The sequence below is a fragment of the Mus musculus genome, chromosome 4 (assembly GCF_000001635.26).
Source record: "Mus musculus strain C57BL/6J chromosome 4, GRCm38.p6 C57BL/6J".
Taxonomy (NCBI): Eukaryota; Metazoa; Chordata; class Mammalia; order Rodentia; family Muridae; genus Mus; species Mus musculus.
In genome coordinates, this window is record NC_000070.6 from 75304131 (window position 1) to 75327694 (window position 23564).

At 40.8% G+C, this 23564-nt stretch overlaps 1 pseudogene; it reads left to right on the top strand.

Moving 5' to 3' along the window:
• The first annotated feature begins 20170 nt into the window (after window positions 1-20170).
• On the top strand, window positions 20171-21696 carry Gm11255 (predicted gene 11255; annotated as a pseudogene).

Consider the following 23564-nt stretch of genomic DNA (forward strand, 5'->3'; position numbering starts at 1 on the left):
TCCAATTGGGTAATCCTTTGGTCAGGGACAGGTCCAAGCGCGTGGAGTTGACCTGAAGTCTCAATTCCCGAAGGATCTGTTCAAATTCAGTCATCCAATTCTGTAACATATACTGAAAAAGACTTTTTGACAAATTAGCTGTCCTAGTAAATTTAACATACTGAATGGAAATAACACACAATCCCGGAAACTTTTGTTCACAACCCTGCTGAGTTATTTGTCATCTATGACTGTAGTCACTGAGGCTGACAAAGTGTTAATGGTGTCAGTCATCTGGACCTGTCCAGACAGAGCCAAGGCTGTCTGAATTAAGGCCAAACCCAGTTCCTAGTTAGTGGTAAAAAAGCAGGAGAATACTTGAGCATTATACATCACCGTCATTGGGAGTGGAAATGTCGACATTATCCCCCAACGCTGCTCTCTCTTTATTATTGACGCCCTGGACATCACCAAGACGAGGGACATTAGTATTCCCTTGGTCAGTCTGGATTTTTCGGGTGAGTCTTTCTGGTACCCAAAATGGGTTGTCTTCATTCTGTGGGAAAACACAGATAGCTCCCCTGGATCTTATCAAGATAGGATCCGGGCCATACCATTTATTATCAAGGACATTTTTCCATTTAACCATCTCATTGGGCCTATCTGGCTCTGAACAATGACGTTCAGCCGCAGTATGGCCATGAACATCAATATTTAAAAAATTGAGTGTAAAGAGTGCCAAAGACACCGACACTCTTGGTGCTCGGGGTAAAATCTCTTCAATTCCCCTCTTCTGTTTTATAAGATAGGCTTTGAGGGTGCGATGCGCACGCTCAACAATACCCTGTCCTTGAGGGTTGTATGGAAGTCCAGTCAGGTGGGTTACGTCCATCTGACGGCAGAACTGTTGGAATTTTTGAGACGTATAAGCTGGTCCATTATCAGTCTTAAGGAGTCTGGGTTTCCCCCAAGCACTCCATGCCTCAAGACAATGTTGAATCACATGTGAGGCTTTTTCTCCAGTTAACGGAGAAGCAAACATGATGCCAGAACATGTGTCAATGGACACATGGAGATATTGAAGTTTTCCAAAGGAAGAAACATGTGTAACATCCATTTGCCAGACCTGTAGAGGTCGAATACCGCGTGGGTTAATTCCCACATGAGGAACTGGCAAGAACTCACAGCAGCTTTGACATTGAGTAACAATGTCACGGGCTTCTTTTCTTGTCAAGGAGAAACGACTGCGTAATGTTTCAGCCGTCACATGAAAATTGTTATGAAAATTTCTTGCAGCCTCTACCGGGGATGATAGGGCAGCAGCCACCACTTTAGTGGCCTTATCTGCCAAATCATTTCCCAGAGCCATGGGGCCAGGTAGGCCTGAATGGGCTCTAACATGAGTAATATAAACAGGAGATCTTCTAGATAACAAAACTAATTGTATCTGCTGAAAAATATTGGCAACTCTACTGGAAGGCTTAATCACTCCAGCCACTTCTAAAAGATTTACTGCATTAACCACATAACAGGAATCTGACACAATATTAAGGGGTTCTAAAAAGGTTTTTAAAACTTCTAAGACCACTAAACATTCTACCACTTGAGGTGAATTTTCATTATATTGTTTGGATACCACTTTACCATTAGCCACATAGGCACCTATGCCAGTTTTTGATCCATCAGTATATACCACAATCCCATTTTTAAGTGGGTTTCTTACTGTTATTTGTGGAAACACAACAGATTGATTTTGGGCAAACTGTAAGATTGGATGCTTTGGATAATGGTTATCTATTTTTCCTGAAAAGGAGGTAACTAAAACTGCCCAATCATTAGATGTGGCTGCCAAGGTTTGAACCTGTGCAGCGGTATAAGGTACAATTAAAAGATATGGACTTTGCCCAAAGTGGGTGATTGCTGCTTTTAGACCTTTAAGGGCAAGCTGTGCAATTGCATCAGGATACCAATCTATTATTTTAGCTGGGGATACGTTTGGATGGATCCACAACAATGGCCCATTCTGCCACAAAACTGCAGTTGGCAATTGTGCTGTCTTAAAGACACACAAACTGAAAGGCTGCGAATCCTCAATACGTTGTAATTGTGCATTCTGTAAGGCCTTTTCCACTTTTTGTAAGGCCTGGTTAGCAGCTAGAGTAAGAGTCCTAGGGGAGGAGATATGAGGATCTCCTTCTAAAATACTAAACAAAGGCCTTAACTCAGCAGAAGGAATCTTTAAAAAAGGTCTGAGCCAATTAATATCTCCCAACAGCTTTTGAAAATCATTTAAGGTATGGAGGTGATCTCTTCTTATCTCTACCTTTTGGGGCACAATCTTATCTGGGGACACCACAGAGCCCAAGAATTGTCCTGTATCAGAAATTTGGACCTTTTCTGTGGCTATCTGTAAACCCCACTGACTTAAAGTTTTAAGTAGAAAAGGATATGCCTTTTGTAGCATGGTAAGGTCTTTATGGCACAGGAGGATGTCATCCATGTAAAGGAGCAAAATTAAAGAGGGGAATTGTTCCCTCACTGGCAAAAGAGCTTCTTGCACATAAAGTTGGCACATAGTAGGACTATTGGACATTCCCTGTGGTAAGACCTTCCATTGATACCTCTTATCAGGTTCCATGTGATTAATAGAGGGGATGGTAAAGGCAAATCTGGGCCTATCCCTTGGACACAAAGGTATAGAAAAGAAACAATCTTTAATATCTATAATAATTAAATTCCAGCCACGTGGTAAGGCGGAAAGTACAGGGAGACCCCTCTGTACTGGGCCAAATAAGTTCATTTGCTCATTAATGGCTCTGAGGTCATGGAGCAGTCTCCACTTTCCTGACTTTTTCTTAATTACAAAAATTGGAGTATTCCAAGGTGAGGTAGAGGGTTCAATATGGCCTAATTTTAATTGTTCCTCTACCAGTTGAATCACAGCTTCCAGTTTTTCAGAGGATAGGTGCCATTGAGGAACCCACACTGGGTCCCCTGTTTTCCATGGTATGGGTCGTGCTGCCCCAATGGCCGCTAAGGAAAACCCAGACCCTGTCTGTCTTGGTTTCCATTAGGTGAGATGGGCTCTATTCTTCCCTGTTCTTGATGTCCTAACCCTTTTCCTTCTTTATAACCCATCTTTGCCATGATATTTTTTGTTTTAGCTGAATACCCTCCCGATGGGGCGTTTTCATTGGACAAAATAAGGCCCAAATGCTGCATAATATCCCTTCCCCAGAGGTTAACCGGGAGTGGGAGCACATAAGGTATGAATTTCCCTTGCTGTCCTTCAGAGGATTCCCACGTCAAGGCAATGGAGCTTATAGTGGGACATGATTGATATCCTAGGCCCTGTAATGAATGAGATGACTCTGTGGTGGGCCATGCTTTGGGCCACCAATGTGTAGAGATTATACTTTTATCTGCTCCGGTATCAAGGATGCCTTCAAACTCTTTTCCGTTAATCTTAAGGCGGAGCTTAGGTCTATCATTCAAAGATACAACCAAATAGGCAGAATCATTTCCTGAGGAGCCCATTTTCTTTATCTCAGGTCCTGCAGATTTCTCCCTGGTATTATCAGGGAGGAGCAGCAGCTGAGCTATCCTATCTCCTTTACTAATAGAAAAAACGCCTTTAGGGCTTGAGCACAGGACCTGTATTTCAGGGGAATGTTGACAATCCATAACTCCAGGGTGGACTACTAAGCCCTGCAAGGTGAGTGAACCCCGGCCGAGAATAAGGCCCATGGTTCCCGGGGGCAAGGATGGTATAGGCTCCACTGGCACCGGCTGAATACTCATTTGAGGCATTAATAGGAAGTCGGAGGCGGCACGCAGGTCCACCCTTGTGGGTCTTCCTGGGTCGCCTCTCTGACTGCTTCCTGGGTCCTGACAAACCGGTTCCCATATCTTTGAGGGCCCTGGGACCGAGGGCCCGATGACCCGTTTTTTGGCACATCAGTTGATTGACTATCAGGTGGGGGAAGGACTCTGCCCTTTATATCCCTCACAGAGCGACACTGGTCAGCTCTATGATAACCCTTGCCACACTTAGAGCAAAGAGTGAGAGTCCCTCCCTGTTTATCTGGAGCTCTGCAATCTTTCTTAAAATGCCCAGGCTTTCCGCAATTAAAACATGTCCTCTGATCATTTCTGCTCATGGAGCGGTTCTGAGATTGGAGGATGGCGGCCGCTAAGCCTGCATTGGTGAGAGGTCCCCCAAGCTCTCGACAGACCCTGAGCCAGTCTTGTAAGCCTTTGTTCTTTCTTGGGGCTATGGCCGCTCGGCACTCCTTTGTGGCTTGTTCATAGATTAGCTGTTCTATCAGAGGCGCAGCTTGCTCTGACTCTCCAAAAATACGCTCTGCTGCCTCTGTCATTCTGGCCACAAAATCTGAGAAGGATTCCTGAGGTCCCTGGACAACTTTTGTTAATTGACCAGTGGTTTCACCTGCTCGAGAGAGCGCCTTCCAGGCCCTAATAGCCGTGGAAGAAATCTGGGCATAAGCTCCCCAATGGTAGTTTGTCTGATCAGCAGAATAAGCTCTCTGACCCGTTAACAAGTCAAAAGTTCAATCTCTCTGCTCTGGAGTCAAAGCAGCTGCGTTTGCTCGGGCCTGCGCTTGTGCAGCTTCGTGCCAAAGCGCTCTCCATTCCATATATTTGCCCATACTAGGGAGAGCGGCTTTTACAACCGTTTGCCAGTCAGCAGGAGTTAGTGCCATGCCAGCGAGCCTGTCTAACTGCACCAAGGTAAAATTAGCATTGGTTCCGTATTTACGAACCGACTCGGCAATTTCTTTAATTTGTAAGTATTCTACCGGAGCGTGGACACGCCCACCCTCGGCTCCTTCAAAGACCGGAAATGCCTGTTGTATTTTCCTTTGTTCCTCTCTGGGAATGAATGAGTCTGCGCACTGCCTCTCTGTGCACTGCCTCTCTGCGCATTGCTGACGCACTACGCAGGGCGGGGACTCCGCATAGGGCGGACCTTGAAGCCGACTGCCCTGAGGTTGAACAGTACGCTGGCTTTCGCCAGCCGCTTTTGGCTTTTTTCTTGACCAATTAGCTGGCTGGTAATGGGCTGCTTCTTCCTCCCAGTCTGTTTCCTCAGAGGAGAATTCTTCATCTGCTTCAGAACTACTAAGAGCTGGCTCCCCGAGCCCATCTAGCGATGAGCACAGGCTCCTTTTCCTAGAGACCTCCGCTAATTGATCTTTCTTCTTTTCCCTTTTTCCTCTTTTTCTTCTAATCTCTCTCCAGGTATTCCTACCTAACCTTAACTTTTCCTCGGGTTCAAGACCCTTGGAAAGGCCTGTATACTTATTTTGTGTACCATATTTCCTCTTTGCTCCTACTCTCTCTCCCCGCTTTACTTCTGATAGCTTGTCCTGAATTTCCTCTAGAATTTTCAGCCCTATCTTAATCACTTGATAACATGTGAAAAGGAACAAAAGGGCTCCTAACACCAGAAAAAATTCAAGGCCAAACATATTCCACTTTACTTCTGATAGACTGTCTTGAATTTCGTTAGAAAGTTCAAGATCAGACTTACCTCGTAAAGCTGTACTCACTGGTACTCTCGTTCCCCAGCTGAAAAGTTCTGAATTCATACAGTTGAATCCTTCTTAACAGTCTGCTTTACGGGAACCTTTATTACCGCGACCCGCAGTTCTGGTTCTGGAATGAGGGATCTTCCTTGCGCCAGTCCCGAGTTTTTTCTCGTCCTGGAATTCGGCACCAATTGTTATTAGACGCGTTCTCACGACCGGCCAGGAAGAACACCACAGACCAGAATCTTCTGCGGCAAAGCTTTATTTCTTACATCTTCAGGAGCCAGGGTGCAGGAAGCAAGAGAGCAAGAAGCAAGAGAGAGAGAAAACGAAACCCCGTCCCTCTTAAGGAGCATTCTCCTTCGCCTCGGACGTGTCACTCCCTGATTGGCTGCAGCCCATCGGCCGAGTTGACGTCACGGGGAAGGCAGAGCACAAGTAGTCATAAGATACCCTTGGCACATGCGCAGATTATTTGTTTACCACTTAGAACACAGCTGTCAGCGCCATCTTGTAACGGCGAATGTGGGCGCGGCTCCCAACATTCTACCATTCATAATGGTCTAAGCAACTGAAGATAGCCTAAAGGCCCAGCAAGACCTGCATGTCTTTTATAGAATCAAAGTAAAAAGCTATTGCATTTTCAGATGTAATTGTGTTAATGCCTTACTTCCACTTGAAAACTATAGTCCCATAGGTGGTTTGACTGAGAACCACCCATAGGTGGTTCCTTGTTGGAGGAGATAAATCAGTGGGACATAGGACTTTAGATTTTACAAGCCCACACCAGCCTCCCCCCTACCCTTTCTCTGCCTTTAATTTGCTGATAAGATGTAATCTCTCAGCTACTGCTCTAGTAGCATGCTTGCCTGCCTGCTGCCATTCTCCCCATGGGATTTTTCCACAGTAGTAGTATAGTGGCTAAGACAAGTCCCAAGAGCACACAGGCTACCTGTGAGATAATATAAAGTCTTTTCCTCAGAGTTGGGCTTTTTAGTGAAACAGCTTTGAGTTATGCACATACCTATAAGTAACCTTTCTCATAAACTCCTATAAATACCCCCAATAATCTCATTGATTTTGAAAGTTGGTCTCTGGTTACACCAATACTTCAGGTTGTCATTGGTTCTCTCCCTGGTTTGAAAAGACATTTTTTTTTCACATATTCCTTGGGGGGTGAGGTTCATAAAACCAAAGAAAGTGTTGTTTTTAATATTTGTGTTCTACATCTCATGTAGGATAAATCTCAGACAGGGCACAAGTTGACAATGGCTCCAACATGGCTTCCTAGGTGTGAAATTTCACGTTAATCTAATTTCAATCTTTGTTTAAGGAGAACTGTTTTAGGTCAGTCAGTTTAAACTAAAAGCTCCAACCTATATTGCCATTGGCGAAGATAGTAATGGATGACCAAGAAGTATCTTTGGAGGTAGAGGTAAGGTAGACGCTGGAGGTGGGAAGGGGCAAAAAATGTAAGAGAAAGTTCAGAATAAAATTATTGTTGAAACTTTATCTACTAAAACATAGTACAACAGTGTCATTGACACAGGGACTATCATTCCAGAGCACTGGCCACTGTTGTGTAAGCATCTTACAAATTGTAGAGATAGACATCTGATGGTATATATCAACTAAGTAGTTCTAAAATTAACATCTACTGAAGTTCTCTTTGTTCTTTGGAATTTTTTCAAATGATAAATGACCAGGTGTCAAGCTTCTTGTCACCTGCTAGACATTGCTACCCCTCCTTCCTCAGTGAGATGACAGGGCTGCTAGTGATATGCAGCTGCTGTTCCACTGATTGGTAGTTTGCCAGCCGTGGACGGGCTGTGAACATTAGGAGTCCAAGCTAATCATTGCTTCTAGTCCTGAGTACAAGCTGTTTAGCTTCACTCTTGAGCTGAAGCATGACTTCCCTAGTTCAAAAAAAAAAAAAAAAAAAAAAAGCTATTTTCTGCATCTTTGTCTCATTTTAAAGACTCCCAAAACCCAACATTTATAAAAATGATCTTTCTATTTTTTTGTTATCAATATCAATTTGAGACTTATCCATCCCATTGTGTGCTAAGTTTTTCTACCTACTGCTATGTCTTAAGTCTTTATTCATTTTTCTTTTCTCCTTTGAGTCTAACTGTAATGTGTTACTGTGTAATGTGTTACATCCTTAGTGCCCAGTATCCTTTTGGCTCAAAAATGGCTCTTGTCTTGTCTTCAAAGTCAAGATGGCAGCCCAAGTGTTCTCTTGTGTAGGACTGTGTACTGGAGACTACCCAAGGAGACCTCTGCCCCGGCTGGTGGAAGGGTTCATGTGAAGTTGAAAAGGCACAAGCAAGGATGGGGAAGGGCCTTTGCTGCCTCTGCTGCTGCTGCTCTGGTGCCACTGCCCTGGCAACAGCTGTTGTTCTGAGAAGTTGCATTGCCTGCACTGAGCTGAGTAAAGCCAAGCTGAGCCAGCTGGCTAGCAAATGGAGAGTAGGGATGCTTCTGATGGGGAAAGCTTCAGGAAAGTGGTCTCTTCCCAGGCAGTGTTACAGCTCTTGTGCAACAAATGTTCTTAGACTATGGAGTGTTGCAGTAATTCTCCAACCCAAATATGGCCCAGCAATGAAAACATGACTCAGTATGATTACATGCGGTGTGCCTAGATTGGGCAGATAAACCACTACATTACCATCTTCCACATGAAACACCTTAGAACTTGCAGTTTCTCCAGGCCAGGTTCTTCTGCCCCACTTTTCTTCTTCTTACTGCTCCTCTGCCTTGCCTCTCCCTCAAACTTCTTTCTTTTCTTTCTTTCTGCTCCACCTTCCTCCTTTCTGCCTAATCATCAGCTATCCTTTGTTTTACAAATTAAGGTGAGAAGGTTTACAAGAAATCACCTGAGTGCTGACTCATTCCTTGTTCAGAACCCCTCACAAGAGAACGGAATTGACATAAAATATAATTAGCCCCAGAGCTATCCACAACACTTCCCCCTTTCAGTCCAAATAAAAGACTATTTTATCTCAGATATAATTGAACATAGCTATCACTATTTTGTAATTTATAAGGTATAAGACACCTAACATCCAGTCCTTCATCTTTGTTAATTAAACAGAACATCTGTCATCTATCTTTACTTAAAAGACTTATGATTCTACATCTGGCTATGTCTTGGCTTTAGATTGAATGTCATCTGAAAACCATCCCCTCAAAACTGTTCCTCTCAAAGTAAAAAGCCTGGGTTGGTTAGGAGACTATGTAGTTTTTCTACCCCACCAGAAATCCAAGAATGACTGAAAATAACTGAAAATATATAGGAAGCCTAACACAGCTTCCAAAACTTAGCCAAATCATAGAGACCACTGATCACTTGGATAGTCCCTTCCTTCAACACATTGGAGCATCGTTCTTCAGCCTACTGGTCGGGGTCATCAGACAGGCTTAGAGAAACAGGAATCTTAAGGACTAGCCTACTCTTGTCTCAACAGAATCAAACTGTCCTAACCTGTAATTGTGTTATTTCTTTGAATAGTATTATGTCTGTAGATGAAATGAGGCAATTCTTGCCTAGTGGCTCTTTCACCACAACTGAAGTAACTCAAAGATGCTCAGTTTTTTCTTTGAATCCAAGACAGTGAAAGCTGTCAGGAGCAGACTAGTCTCAACAACAAGTAAATAAATAACATTAAACGTCACATTCTGTGGACTTCTGGCACTTTTGAAAACCAACTATCTATGTAATCTAGACTGTTCTCTGTTATCTACTGTCAGCCATTTATGATTAAAATAACTGAAAACACCCTAAAAATAAACTTAGAGCCATGGATTTCCTATTTGGCCCTTACCTCATAGTCTTAAACATCTCAGATCTGTTCCCATTAACAGCAATAGAAGGACTACGTCTAAGCCTTGTACTTCAAAATTTTTAGTGTCAAAGAAAACCTATAATAACCACCTCCAGCTCCAAAGCCTAGGAAATTGGGAAGAAGACTCCTCATAACTTCTTCAAGCCAAATATGGGCATTGAGATATTTTTGAAGAGAGGGGAAAAGGAAGGGAAAATAGGGAATTTGTTGACCTTAAGAAGACCACACCAATGATTGTCTCTGATGTCTGTGTCCTGACTGTATCGGGATGAAAACTCAAGACAGCAGAAATTCAGGCAGATCAGTTCAGCATGTCTGATGATGAAATTCACCAAGGCTGTATATTCTGTAATATATAAATCTCAAAACAAAACTTTAATATCATCAGGATAAACTTTTTACTTTATTCTCTGAAATCTAGTTATTCAGGGGGTATCCCTCTGTTAAATCTGATCCATATAACTCTGGAAGTTGTAAATATTTTAATCACCTTTTCCAAAAACACAAAGACAAAACCTTTTCCCCAAGTCAGCATAGCCGTCATCCAGTAAACAGGAAAACCTGTAGCTTGCCCTCTGTCTAAGAAGAACAATAAAACAATCACAATACTCAAAATCACACATATTTTAGCTTATTTAGGCTTTTCTAATTTGTCATGTCAGGATATTAACCCAAAATTCCCATGGAGCCCAGGTCAGATAGAATATGAGTCTCCTGCAGACTTTATTATACCATCTTTAAAACAAATGATTCACACTTCTATTTTCCTTTCCTTTCCTTTCCTTTCCTTTCCTTTCCTTTCCTTTCCTTTCCTTTCCTTTCCTTTCCTTTCCTTTCCTCCCCTTTCCTTTCCTTTCCTTTCCTTTCCTCCCCTTTCCTTTCCCCTTTCCTTTCCTTTCCTTTTCTTTCCTTTCCTTTCCTTTCCTTTCCTTTCCTTTCCTTTCCTTTCCTTTCCTTTCCTTTCCTTTCCTTTCCTTTCCTTTCCTTTCCTCCTTTTTCCTTTCCTCTTTCCTTTCCCCTTTCCTTTCCTCCTTTTTCCTTTCCTCTTTCCTTTCCCCTTTCCTTTCCTTTCCTTTCCTTTCCTTTCCTTTCCTTTCCTTTCCTTTCCTTTCCTTTCCTCTTTCCTTTCTTCTCCTTTCCTTTCCTCTTTACTTCTTTCCTGGCAATGAAAAAATTACTCAGTCAATAAGATTACATGCTGTGTTCCCTGTCTGGGCAGATGTACTACCACACTACCATCTTCCACATCTATGAGACCCCTTAGAACTTGCAGTTTCTCCATGCCAGGTCCTTCTGCCCCACTCCTCCTCCTCCTCCTCCTCCTCCTCCTCCTCCTCCTCCTCCTCTTCCTCCTCCTCCTCCTCCTCCTCCTCCTCTGTCTTGCCTTTCCCTCAAACTTCCTTCTTTTCTTTCTTTCTATTCCACACTCCCCCTTTCTGCACAATCATCAGCTCTCCTTCATTTTACAAATTAAGTTGGGAAGAGCGTTTATAAGAAATCACTTGAGTGCTGACTCATTCCTTGTTCACAGCCCCTCACAGCAGAACAGAATTGACATCAAATATAACTATCCCAGGGCTATCCACAACAAGGGGGTAATTCTCCCACACCTTTATTCCTCTGGATAGGATCTTATATACAGTTTTGGGTGGCTTGGATCTGACAGCAGGCACTTCCTATTAGCTTGCCTGAGTTGCCTCATCTACATGAGGAGGGATTTGTGGGCATTTCCCCTATGTGACTGATGGACACAATTTTCTCTATGGGGGGCTCTGGGTACCTGACAAGTGTCTGGAGTCAGGATCTACAATATATAGAGTGCTGCAAAGCTCCTACCATCACTTCTGGGTCTCTGGGGCATCAAGTCCTAACTCGACTTTACCTGATTTCCTCTTATGGTCCACTACCCCACAATCTTGTGGGCTGTATATATTTGTTGACTTTAATACATGGTGCCAAGTATTTAAAATACAGTGTATAAGAAAGACAGTAGCAATCAAACTGTGCTTGTGAAATAAAAAGACAATAAAAATAACTCTCTCATCTTTGTAAATATCCATGGCTCAGCTATAGTTTCAACTCTTGCTGACAGTTAGTTTTTCCTTAAATGCAGTTCCTCTTTGTGGTGATCAAGTAACTGTCAGCTTAGAAACTTGCTAATTATGACATTTTCACTTCATTCACACTCAGTAAAACTTTAAAACGGGGAAGGTTTCTCTAGCTGGAGAGAGAGGTTAATACAGAAATTGTTGTAGAAAAAGGGACAAATAAGTGTATAGCTTACAGTAATTTTGGCCCTTGGACTGACAGTGATTCCCACAAGAACAAGAAACTAAAATCCCAGTATCAGCTATAAGAATCCTGTAGTTCATGAGATGCACAAAACCAATATATAGAAATTGCTGGTGTTCTTGAATACTTCCCAGATGTTAAAGGCAAATTACTATTGCTGGATTTGGAACACTTTGGGCATAGGACTGAGGCTATATCTAAACTTAAAATCTCTTGCTTGTAATTTAGCTTACATCAAACAAGAAATTACTGTGGAATCTGGTAAGGGAGCAATAGTCCGGCCCTATCCAGGGGTAAGGCCTATGAACTATAAAAATGACCAGCAAACACGATGGCCATAAAGGTACAATAGTAACACTCATATCTTAACAGTAAACAGCAGCAGTGTAATCAAATATAAGGCTCACTTAGTATGAGGAAAATCATTTTTCATTTAAGAAACTTAGTTAACTATCCAGGTCAAGTGAGATTATGGATCTTAGATGCCAAATTGCATTCTAAGATATAAGGATATCCAGGGATAAGTGTAGCTCTCACCTTTATCAAAGAGGCTCTCTTTACAACAAATGAAGACCAGTACAGAAAGCCACATCTGTCTATCATGTTATTAGCATTTGTGGTTGCAACTTGTGCTTGAGGTCAATTCTGGCTACTAAGCCTCAATAAGCCAATCAATTGTGAAAGGGCAAAATTAATAATGGAAAACAGAGATAGTAGAGTTATCACTGGGTAGAGAGACAAAGAGATCCAATAAACCTTTCAAGTCTGTCTTGGATTCTAATGTGAGATGAAAATTGAAATGGTAGGGAAAGGAAATGTACATTTACACAGCTCCAGTTTAAGACTGGTCTCATTCACAATTGATCCCTTGCTGTCTGGCCTTCAGTCTTATCAGGTAAACTGATAATATAAGTTATTAGAAATGTGTGAATCCTCCTTTCAGAAGAAAATTTTCCCTAGAGCTGGTGTAATGTTCTTCTTCCATTATTAGATTCCTGGGAATATTCTCATTTCTTTGGGGTCAACTGTTTTAGGAACACGATAGTCAGAGTGGCAGACATAAATGTCTCTATGGTCTGCTCTGGTTTTGGAAGAACATTTACAATAATACAGAGGTTGAAAGACCACGGGGAATCCCAGATCCAACATACATAGATTTCACAATTCCTGTAATTAATGCTCAAAGAACATAGTGGGAGAGCATATGGAAATAGTTAAGAGCCAAAGTATGCTATGAAGTTAAGTCTTCTAGAAACGATAGAGAAGTTACACTCATGGCAGCCAAAATTATTCCTACCTCAACAAAAATAAAAACAATGGTAATATCAGTAGACATGCTAATGTGGAAGAAAGAAATCTCATGGGATTCTACCTCTTAACAAAGAACTATAGGACATGAATGGCTGCTGAGAGAAGCAGAGTTAACTTCTCCATGAGATATGCCTCTGAATCTCTTAACTCATTACACAATACAGAATGCAAAGGCTTGAAATAATATACATTAAAGATACACTAAGTGGTATCAGCAGGTTGTATTGATGTGTTCGTGTGTGTGTGTGTGTGTGTGTGTGTGTGTGTGTGTGTGTGTGTGTGTAGTATTAGTATAGTGAAGCAATAATAATAAAAAAGAAGCCATAGGAGAGGAAGTGAGGCCAGAAATAGAAGGAACTTGAGCAAGGGGGTCATGGAAAAGTGGAGAGAGGAAATGGAGAGGGAAATAATACAACTATTTTTTAAATTGGAATTTAATAAACAAGTAGATAAAAATCATTGCAGGAGACAAGATGGCATAAAGTAAATGATTTTCTGTTCAAGGTATGAGGGCCATGAGGTACTCTTTATGCCTCTTTACAGCTTTTATACACACACTTTTACCCTTAAAAGTACAAATATGAAGGGACTTAGTGCTATGAGTTTTCCTCTTAGCACTGCTTTCACCATGTCCCACAAGTTTGGGTATGCCTTCATTTTCATTAAATTCCAGAAAGTCTTTAATTTAAATTCTTTATTCCCTGGACAAGTATGTGAGATTCCATGAGTATATGGGCTTTCTGTTGTTTTTGATGTTATTGAAGACCAGCCTTAGTCTGTAGTGATATTCATTGTGAATTTTGAAGGAAAATGGATGGAACTAAAAAATATCATCCCGAGTGAAATAACACAGACTCCAAAGGACATACATGGTAAGTGGATATTCGCCAAAATGTTTAGAATACTGTCTTAGTCAGGGTTTCTATTCCTGCACAAACATCAGGACCAACAAGCAAATTGGGGAGGAAAGGGTTTATTCGGCTTACACTTCCATACTGCTGTTCATCACCAAAGGAAGTCAGTACTGGAACTCAAGCAGGTCAGAAAGCAGGAGCTGATGCAGAGGCCATGGAGGGATGCTCTTTACTGGCTTGCTTCTCCTGACTTGCTCAGCCTGCTCTCTTATAGAACCTAAGACTACCAGCCCAGAGATGGTCACACCCACAAGAGGCCTTTCCCCCCTTGATCACTAATTGAGGAACTGCCTTACAGTTGGATCTCATGGAGGCATTTCCTCAACTGAAGCTCCTTTCTCTGTGATAACTCCAACTGTGTCAAGTTGACACAAATCTAGCCAGTACAAATACCCATGATACAACTTACAGACCATATGAAGCTTAGCAAGTAGGAAGGCCCAAGTGTGGATACTTCAATCCCACTGAGAAGGGAAACAAAATAATAGCCAGAGGCAGAGAGAGGGAGGGACCTGGGTGAGAGAGGGGAGTGAGGAAAGAGGGGTAAAATCAGGTATGGGGGCAGGGTGACAGGAGAAAAGCCCGGAGGGCCTGGAGAATGAATAGAAATGCACAGCAGTGTGACTTGGATATGCGGTGTGTGTGTGGGGTCTCTAGACCATCCCTACACCAGAAATGTGAGAGGCTCCCAGAACCCAAAGGGGATGATCTTAGCCACAATGCCCAACAGTGGGGATATAGAACCTATAAAGACCTCCTCCAATATATAGACATGACCCCCACTTGAGACATGGAACCACCCACCCATCTTCAAAATTATTGACCCAGAATTGTTCCTGTCAAAAGGAAATGCAGGGACAAAAATGGAGCAGAGACTGAAGAATAAGCCATTCAGAGACTGGCCCAGCTTAAGAACCATTCCACAATCAGGATCCAACCCCCACCCCTATTATGCCATAATGTGCTTGTAGACAGGGGCATAACATGGCTGTCCTCTGAGGGCCTCTACTCGAAGCCGACTGAGACAGATGCAGATACTTGCAACCAGCCACTGGATTGAGATTGGATACCCCTATGGAAGAGTTGGGGGAAGGAGTGAAGGAGCTGAAGGGTATTGGAACCCCATAGGAAGAACAACATTATCATCTTACCCAGATCCCTCAGAGCTCCCTGATGCTAAATAGCCAACCAAAGAACATACATTGGCTGGTCCATGGCCACTGCTACATATGTAAGAGAGGACTGCCTTGACTTGCCTCAGTGAGAAAGGATGTGCTTAATCCTGTAGAAACTTGATGCCCTAGAGAAGGGGATGCTACCAGTGCAAGTTGGGAGTGTGTGGGTGTGGGTGGGTGGATGGATAGATGAGCACACTCTCGGAAGCAAAGGGAAGAGGGTGAAGAACTCATGTATGTGGGGGGCAAGGAATGGGGAAACATTTAGAATGTAAATAAAATAATTAATAAAAACAATATGTTTTAGAAGAAGAAGTTCTTCTGACATTCTACATAATATAGGCATTTGTATGTTTAGAATGATAAAAATAAAAATGCATTGTTGAATAGCTCTGTAATGGGGACCATAGGACTAAAATGGAACTTTGAAGTCCACTTCTGCTATTTAGTGAGATAAATTACTTTAAACAAGTTTCTTATCCTCTCTAACCCCCACTTCTGTAAAATATAAAGAGGATATAAAATATCTATGTCATTAAATAGTTGTAGTGATCATGTGAAAGAAATAATGTTAAAATATTACTATTAATTACACATTACACATTATCTGTCCACCAATATCCATACCCCACTGTCTCTTAGGTTCACTACAAAACCCCATTATGTATATTATTTTTGCAAGTTGAGACTGTATAATGAAATAGGTTTTAGTGACTATAAACAGGCATAATATGTATCCTTTCTGACCATTAGAATTAAGACAAGATACATGCTACCTTTATAGTTTCCATTTTCTTCCTTCTAAGTAGACCCTGCTTTGTCCACACTGCTTTCACAACATAAGTCTCTGGAGACCTTAAAAATTGTCAGGTATGTTTCTGAAGCCTAGGTCACACAAGAACCTACATGCTCTTCCTCATAACTATTTGCATAAGGAGTAGATTTGTTTTGTTTTAACTTGTCTCTTTTTAAATATCCATGCAAGACTATTGTAGGTATTACCTTAACTAGGAAACTAAGGTGAGATTCTACTACCTATGCGTATTTAAACCCAGGTACAATATCTTCATTAATTTTCTCAGAAGTTTAGGCTTCCTTTGAAGAAAATATTTAGACTTCACAATTCTTTTCTTCCTCTACAAGGTTTATCACAGGAACCTTTTGAATGAAACATTTGGAAACAGTTCTTTGTTGAATGATGGTTCTTGAAATTGAGTCATAGTTCATTTGAAGTTCCCACTGCTACTTCTTTTCTTTCTCTCTCTCATATCTCGCTTTTATCATTATCCTTCTTCAACTACAGGCTGTGTGGAGCCTAGAATTACAGCTTATATGACTCTTTCTATAATCATACAGTTGTGCTTGCAGCAAGAATGTGCCATGATATGACATTATAATTTCCTCTTTGAAATCCAATAAACCTTAAGGAAACTAGGATTCCCCTATGCTAGATGAAGAACTTATATTATGTGTAGTAATGCCAGTGGGGTTTTTTTTTTTTTACAGTAATTAAGGAGATAGTAAAAGTGCTCAGGTAACTTGAGGAAAACTCAGGAAATATTACCAATGATTTAAGTTTCATTGTTCTTGAGAATTATTTCATATTACAAAATTTTAAGTATGTGTGTGTATTAGGTTCTTGTTAAGAATGTACTTTTTGTATTAAAACTAGCTTTAAAAGACAGTAAAGTTTATGACTATTATATACTTGATGGATATTGGAAATTCGCAATCCAGCAGGAGCTAAAGGATAAGAAATGTCTGAAGATCATCCTTCCTTGCAATTTCTACAGTCTTGGATACAAAATAGCATGAAGTGATTTAATTTTTATAACCACTTTATTTGCTTCTAAGTACTTGGAATATATAATTAACATAGATCAGCTCGGGGAAATGGTAACTCACTCGACAGGATCTCTCTATGTGGCTCAGAGTGGTTCATAAATCTCACTATGTGCCATAGGAAAGGTTTGTGTTTAAGGATATGCTCCTATTTCAGCTTCTCAAGTGTATGCGCTCACACATGCACAACTAGCAAGTTTTAAATGTCAGATTAAATAGCCCATAAGTAACCAGATAGTGTCAAGCCTGTAGATATCTGTTCTATCTAGGCAAATGACATTATTTTAGGTCATTATCTAGTGAAGTTTACTCTTGGAGACATCTGAGTATCAACTCTATCTTTAATATTTTCTAATGTGTGTATCATGGGTAAAACAGTTTTCTTAAATGTTAGATTTTCCAAAGTTTAGAACACTAAAAAATAAGTTACTAAGCCCTAAAATTACTAAGAGGGTTAAATAAAATATATTTAAATTTTAGAACCATATTAGAAACTTAGTGAATGTTTAGAAACTTAGTGAAAGAGTTAACACATTATTTAGAGCGGTAAGTGATCAAACTGTCAGGACCACGAGGAGATGAACATCAACATCACCCAAGAATCTGCTAAAAACCTAAATTCTCAGCTTACTTCGAATATGTAGTATGTGTGTTGGGGCCCAGCTGTGGTTCTGCTCGTTCTCTGTCCTGCTTGTTCTCCTTCAGGATGTCCAGCCACCACTAGATACCAGGCTGGAAAGATGAAGAGGAGTCTGGAAAGGGTGAGGTCTGCAAAATCCCAGTTTGGCTGAGAGGAGTTTCTCTAAGAAAAGCTTTCTACAAGGATTTTAGTGTTAACAGCTCTTTTAGATAATATGCAATGAAATGACTCTTTTAGATGATCTTCAATGAAACAGCTGTTTCAATAAATGAACAATTTATTTGGGGTGGACAAGGTCCATGTAAAACATGGAGAGTGGAGAGAAATTTTCAGGGAGAATGTAAAATCTTTTTGCTGGGTTTAAAATCATTTGTGTTCATTTCATTTGTGTTCATCATTGTGTTCATCATTTGTAAGGGGAGGCATTCCAGGAATTCCAGGCACTTGCTGGACTGGTTCTTATCTGCAAAGAGGAAATTGAACTTGTAGGTTTGTGAAGCACTATCTTCCTCAGGTAGAAGGTGTCATGGGTCTGGCTCTCCAGACCTGGTCAGAGTAGGGGAAACCCTGACAGAAAAAGGGAGTCTTTCATCTTTCACCAAGCTAGGAGGCCCTATCCAGACATGGTAGACTTTGACCTTAACTAGGAGGATTTCTCACTACAGATTTACTAAAATATAAATTGTTGATGAGCAAGATAAAACTATCAAGAACCATTGCTTTCTCTAAATGCTGCAACATTTCTTGGCTTCTATTTTCTATTATGTAATTATTACTGTGTTTAATAGGACATGTGCAAAAATGTTCCCTTTTTTAAAGAATAATATCTATTTTACTATTAACAAAACAAGGTATTCCACTGTTTTAGTCCCTGCAGCTATGTGGAATTTATCCTGTTTCCACGTTTGCAGAGGATTCGTGTCATACACTAAGCTAATCTGGGTCCCATTTACCTTGCCACAACTGTTTACAATATTGTCAGCCTGACTCAGGTCAATGAAAATAATATTATTTGTTGCTGATATTATGAAGAGGACAGAAGTTCTCATCAATGAAGTAATGAATAGATGGCTATATATATATTTAACACAAGAAAACGGTGTTTAATAATGGAGCACAAGCAGAGAGCTTTTGGATTACAAGATGAACAGAAACCAGGTCATGATAACATTGAATAAATTCTTAGGCAAAGCCATGCTTAAAAATCTACCTCTGGACATTACTGCTAAAAAAAAAAAAAAAAAAAAAAAAAAAAAAAAAAAAAAAACCAAAAAACCAAAAACAATGTATCTATTTTGACAACTTGAACCTGTTTTCTTATTTTAAAATGTGAGTTTTATTATATATAGTATAAATCTTTTATGATAAATCATTTCATGGAACTTGTATCAAGTGCTAGCCATAATTCTCTAAGATATAATTCAAAATATTGGCATCTCAAAAGAGAAATGTCTTTAAGAATAAATATTGAGAGGGGATGGAGAAGAGAATGGGGAGCATTTCAGGATCAGATGTGAGGACAAACAGGAGATACAGACAGGTAGTCATGACAATGAATAAATTTCTGCAACTGATGGGGATGGGGGGGGGGCATCTCTAGGACATGAGAACATGACAGATACCTGGTATAAGGGAAGTACCCAAGAATCTATGAGATAACTTTATCTGTGACTCACAACGTTGAAGATATGGAACCTGAAGAGGCCATCTCCTGTAGCCAGGCAGGAACCCTAGTGGAGCAATAGAGACACCAACCCACCCACAAAACTTTCAACCCAAAATGCATGCTGTCTACAAGAATGCAGGGATGGGGGTTGGAGCAGAGACTGAGATAATGGCCAACCAATAACTTGCCCAAATTGAGACTCATCCCATTGGCAAGTACCAATCCCTGACACTATTAATGGTACTTTGTTATGTTGATAGACAGGCCCTTAGCATGGCTGTCAACTAAGAGGTTCCACCTAGCAGCTGACTAAGACAGATGCAGGCACCCACATCCAAACAGTGGATCAAAGAACAGGAGGAAGGACTGCAGGCCCTGGAAAGGATAGAAACTCCACAGGAAGACCAACAGCGTCAACTCATCTGGACCCTTGAAGCTCTCAGAGTCTGAACCTCCAACAAAAGAACATATATGGGCTGGACTTAGACCATCCTGAACATTTGTAACAGATATGCAGCTTGTTCTTCATGCGGGTTCCAAACAAGTGAAGTGGGGGCTAGCCTAATAGCTGTTACCTATATGTGGAATGTGTTCTGTCTTTGTTACCTTGTCTGTCTTCAGTCAGAGAGGATGTGCCTAACCCTGCAAAGACTTTTAGTGCCAGGGTGAGGGGAGGGGATACACAGCAGACCCCCACCTGCTCAGAGGAGAAGCAGAGGGGATATGGAGAAGGATTGTGGAAGGGGATGACTGGGAGGTGGGCAGTGAACACGATGTAAAGTAAGTAAAAAATAAACTAAAAAAGGAGAATAGATATTGAAAATATCTTTAAAATGATTTTAAATATATTTTTAAATATTTTAAAGGATTTAAGAAACAAATATCAGCTTCTACTTCCGGCAGCAGAGGCTGCAGCCTCACTCTGGTCCCTGCAGATGGTGGCTTACCAGAGTCTCCTCCTCTGCTGCAGCTGCCATATTGCTCACATTGTCTGTGTGAGGATAGGGGAGGGCAGCTAGTGCCACTGCTGCTTCCACCTCAGTGTGAAGAAAAAGTATCTGAAACAAAATATTACTGAATTCTGCTTTTGAACACAGTGACTGCCAGATCTTCAAACATCAAGTTCAGCTTTGTCTGTCAAGCTGTCTGACATGTTGGGACCCATGCCAAGCAGGGCCAGAGTTTACACAGATGTTAACATGCACAGACCCCGAGAGTACTGGGACTGTGAATCACATGTGATGGAATGGGGAAATCAAGATGACTACCAGCTTGTTCGAAAATTAGGCAGGGGCAAATACAATGAAGTATTTGAAGCCATCAACATCACAAATAATGAAATACGTTATTAAAATCCTCAAGCCAGTAAAAAAAGAAGAGAATTAATCATGAAATAAAGACTTTGGAGAATCTGAGAAGTGGTCCCAACATCATCACACTTGCAGACATTGTAAAAGGCCTTGTGTCACAACCCCCCTGCCTTGGTTTTTGAACATGTAAACAGCACAGACTTCAAGCAATTGTACCAGATGTTAACAGACCGTGACATTCGATTTTACATGTATGAAATTCTAAAAGCCCTGGATTCTTGTCACAGCAGAGGGATTATGCACAGAGATGTGAAATCCCATAACGTCATGATTGATCATGAGCACAGAAAGCTTTGGCTAATAGACTAGAGTTTAGCTGAGTTTTACTGTCCTGGCCAAGAGTATAATGTCCGAGTTGCTTCCCGATATTTAAAAGATCCAGAGCTACTTGTAGATTATCAGATGTACGATTATAGTTTGGATATGTGGGAGTTTGGGTTGTATGCTGGCAAGTATGATCTTCCAGAAGGAGTCATCTTCCCGAGGACATGACAATTATGATCAGTTGGTGAGGATAGCCAAGGTTCTGGGGACAGAAGATTTGTATAACTACATTAACAAGTACAATATTGAATTAGATCCATGTTTCAACAATATCTTGGGCAGACACTCCCAGAAGTGATGGGAATTCTTTGTCCACAGTGAAAACCAGCATCTTGTAAGCCCCGAGGCCTTGGATTTTGTGTACAAGCTGCTGCAATAAGACCACCAGTTACAGCTCGCTGGAAGAGAGGTCATGGAACACCCGTACTTCTACTCTGTTGTGAAGGATAAGGCATGAATGAGTTCCACTAGCATGGCAGGAGGCATCACACCTGTCAGCAGGGTGAATATGATATCAGGGATTTCTTCAGTGCCAACCCTTTCACCACCTCTTAGACCTCTGGAAGGCTCACCGGTGAGTGCTGCTCTCAACTCACTTGGGATACATGTTCCAGCTGCTGCTGGAGCTCAGCAATAATGACCTCCATCTATTTTCTGATGCCTGAGCAGAGGTGGAGAAGTTATCCCTCTTCTTGATGCAGCTTGTGCCTGGTTGGGAGGGGTGAGAGTACTTCAGAAGCACCGTGTCCAAACTGTTGCTGGTGGATTTAGTAGTTGAGTAATGTGTGTGTGTGTGTGTGTGTGTGTGTGTGTGTGTGTGTGTGTGTGTGTGCTGATTTTCTTTTCTTTTTTCTTAAAAAAAAAAAAACTTGGACTTTTCATAATTCAGGGAATTCCCTGAAAAATTACCTGCAGGTGGAATATTTCATGGACAAAATTTTTCTACCCTTCCACGTTTAGTTTGTCACAACTAAAGAACAAAGTTAAACTGGACTCAGTCCAGTTGGATGGAGATTTCCCCCCTTTCCCATGTTGCTTTCCCCACATTGTACACTCTTGGGGCTTATATCTCAGGTTCTTATCCAGAGAGAGGAGGGAAGGGAAAGGTAACAAGGACCCAGTCCATCCTGAAACACTGTTCTGCTGGCTAGCCACTTCACCTCTTCTCCCAGGAATGCATCCATGGCTTATTTCAGGTCTGTTGGAGATGGGTCTGTCTTATTTACATCAAGATGTTAAAAGTCTACACATAAGGTAGGGCATGTAATGAGAACTATCAACACATCACTGTTATTTGTGGTCTATGCAGACATCTTCATAACAAACATCATTGAAATTCTGGGACAAGACCAATGGGCCTCTCTTTCCAAACTTTATATGCCTCAGTACAGGGGTAACGCCAGGGCCAAGAAGTGGGAGTGAGTGCGTAGGGGATGGGGGGAGGGGATGGGGGACTTTTGGGATAGCATTGGAAATGTAAATGAAGAAAATACCTAATAAATTAAAAAAAGAAAGAAAGAAATACAAATAGTTCCCACTTTTGATTTTAATCCAAAGCTGGCATATCCAATTACTGCATGTATAGACATTAACTCAAAAAGCTGAAGTTGAAAGAAAATTTCTTCTACAAATGCAGACATATGAAGAAGAAATCTTGTTATTTATTGAGATACTCTTAATAATTTTATATTCATTGAATACTGAAATACAAACTCAATATTACAATGATATACCTTACTAAAGTCAAATTTGTGAAACTACATTTAGCAAATTAAAATTCAATTTTTTATTTCTTCGTGTCAATGATGTGAAGATAAAAAAATGACACTTGCAAAAAGTAATTCTGACAATCAGAAATAGGAAAAAAACAAAAACAAAAGCAAAAGAAATGAGCTAAAAAGGAAAGACTGTGAAAAGGCATATTATAGTGCTAGAATGCAGAAGCTGTAGAGATAGGATCATAGAGCTGGCCAGCTTCTGTAATCAAGAACTATATTTTAAAATTTTGAATCATGATGAATAACTGCTTGGGTGGGAGTCATTAATTTTTCTTCAAGAATACATTTACAACACAATTTATATGATATTTCTCGTTTGGGAATTCTTTTTCTGATTTTTTGCAGGCCTTCTTTATTGAAAGCCTCACTTCTGTGTTATGTTTCTGTGTTGTTTAAGTTATACAGAACTCTATTTTACATGTAGTAATACACAGACCATGATAGTTATGATTTTCAATATGATTGTATTATGGTACATGAAAGCCCAGGACAGAATACTTTGTGATGTGTCTTTGAAGGAATTTCCAGGGAAAACTGATATGTAAAACAGTAACTGTGGAGGAGAGACCTGGATATAAGTAGCACTATATAGTAATCTGAGAGTCTGAATGAAATAGAATTGGAAAACAGAAAAATTAGCAATCCAGCCCATTCCCATATTTCCAACACCACTGCAGATTCCAGTTTCTTTATGTTTTTACTCTAGTGATACTCTAGGGAAATTACAGACTCTCAGATTTAGAGTGTGATTGAATTATTTATCCCGTATGTTTTAGGCACTAATCTTTTATAGTGAAGAAACATGATAACCAAGGCAACTTATAAAAAGAAAACATTTAATTGGGGGCTTGCTTCAAGTTTCAGAGGCATAGC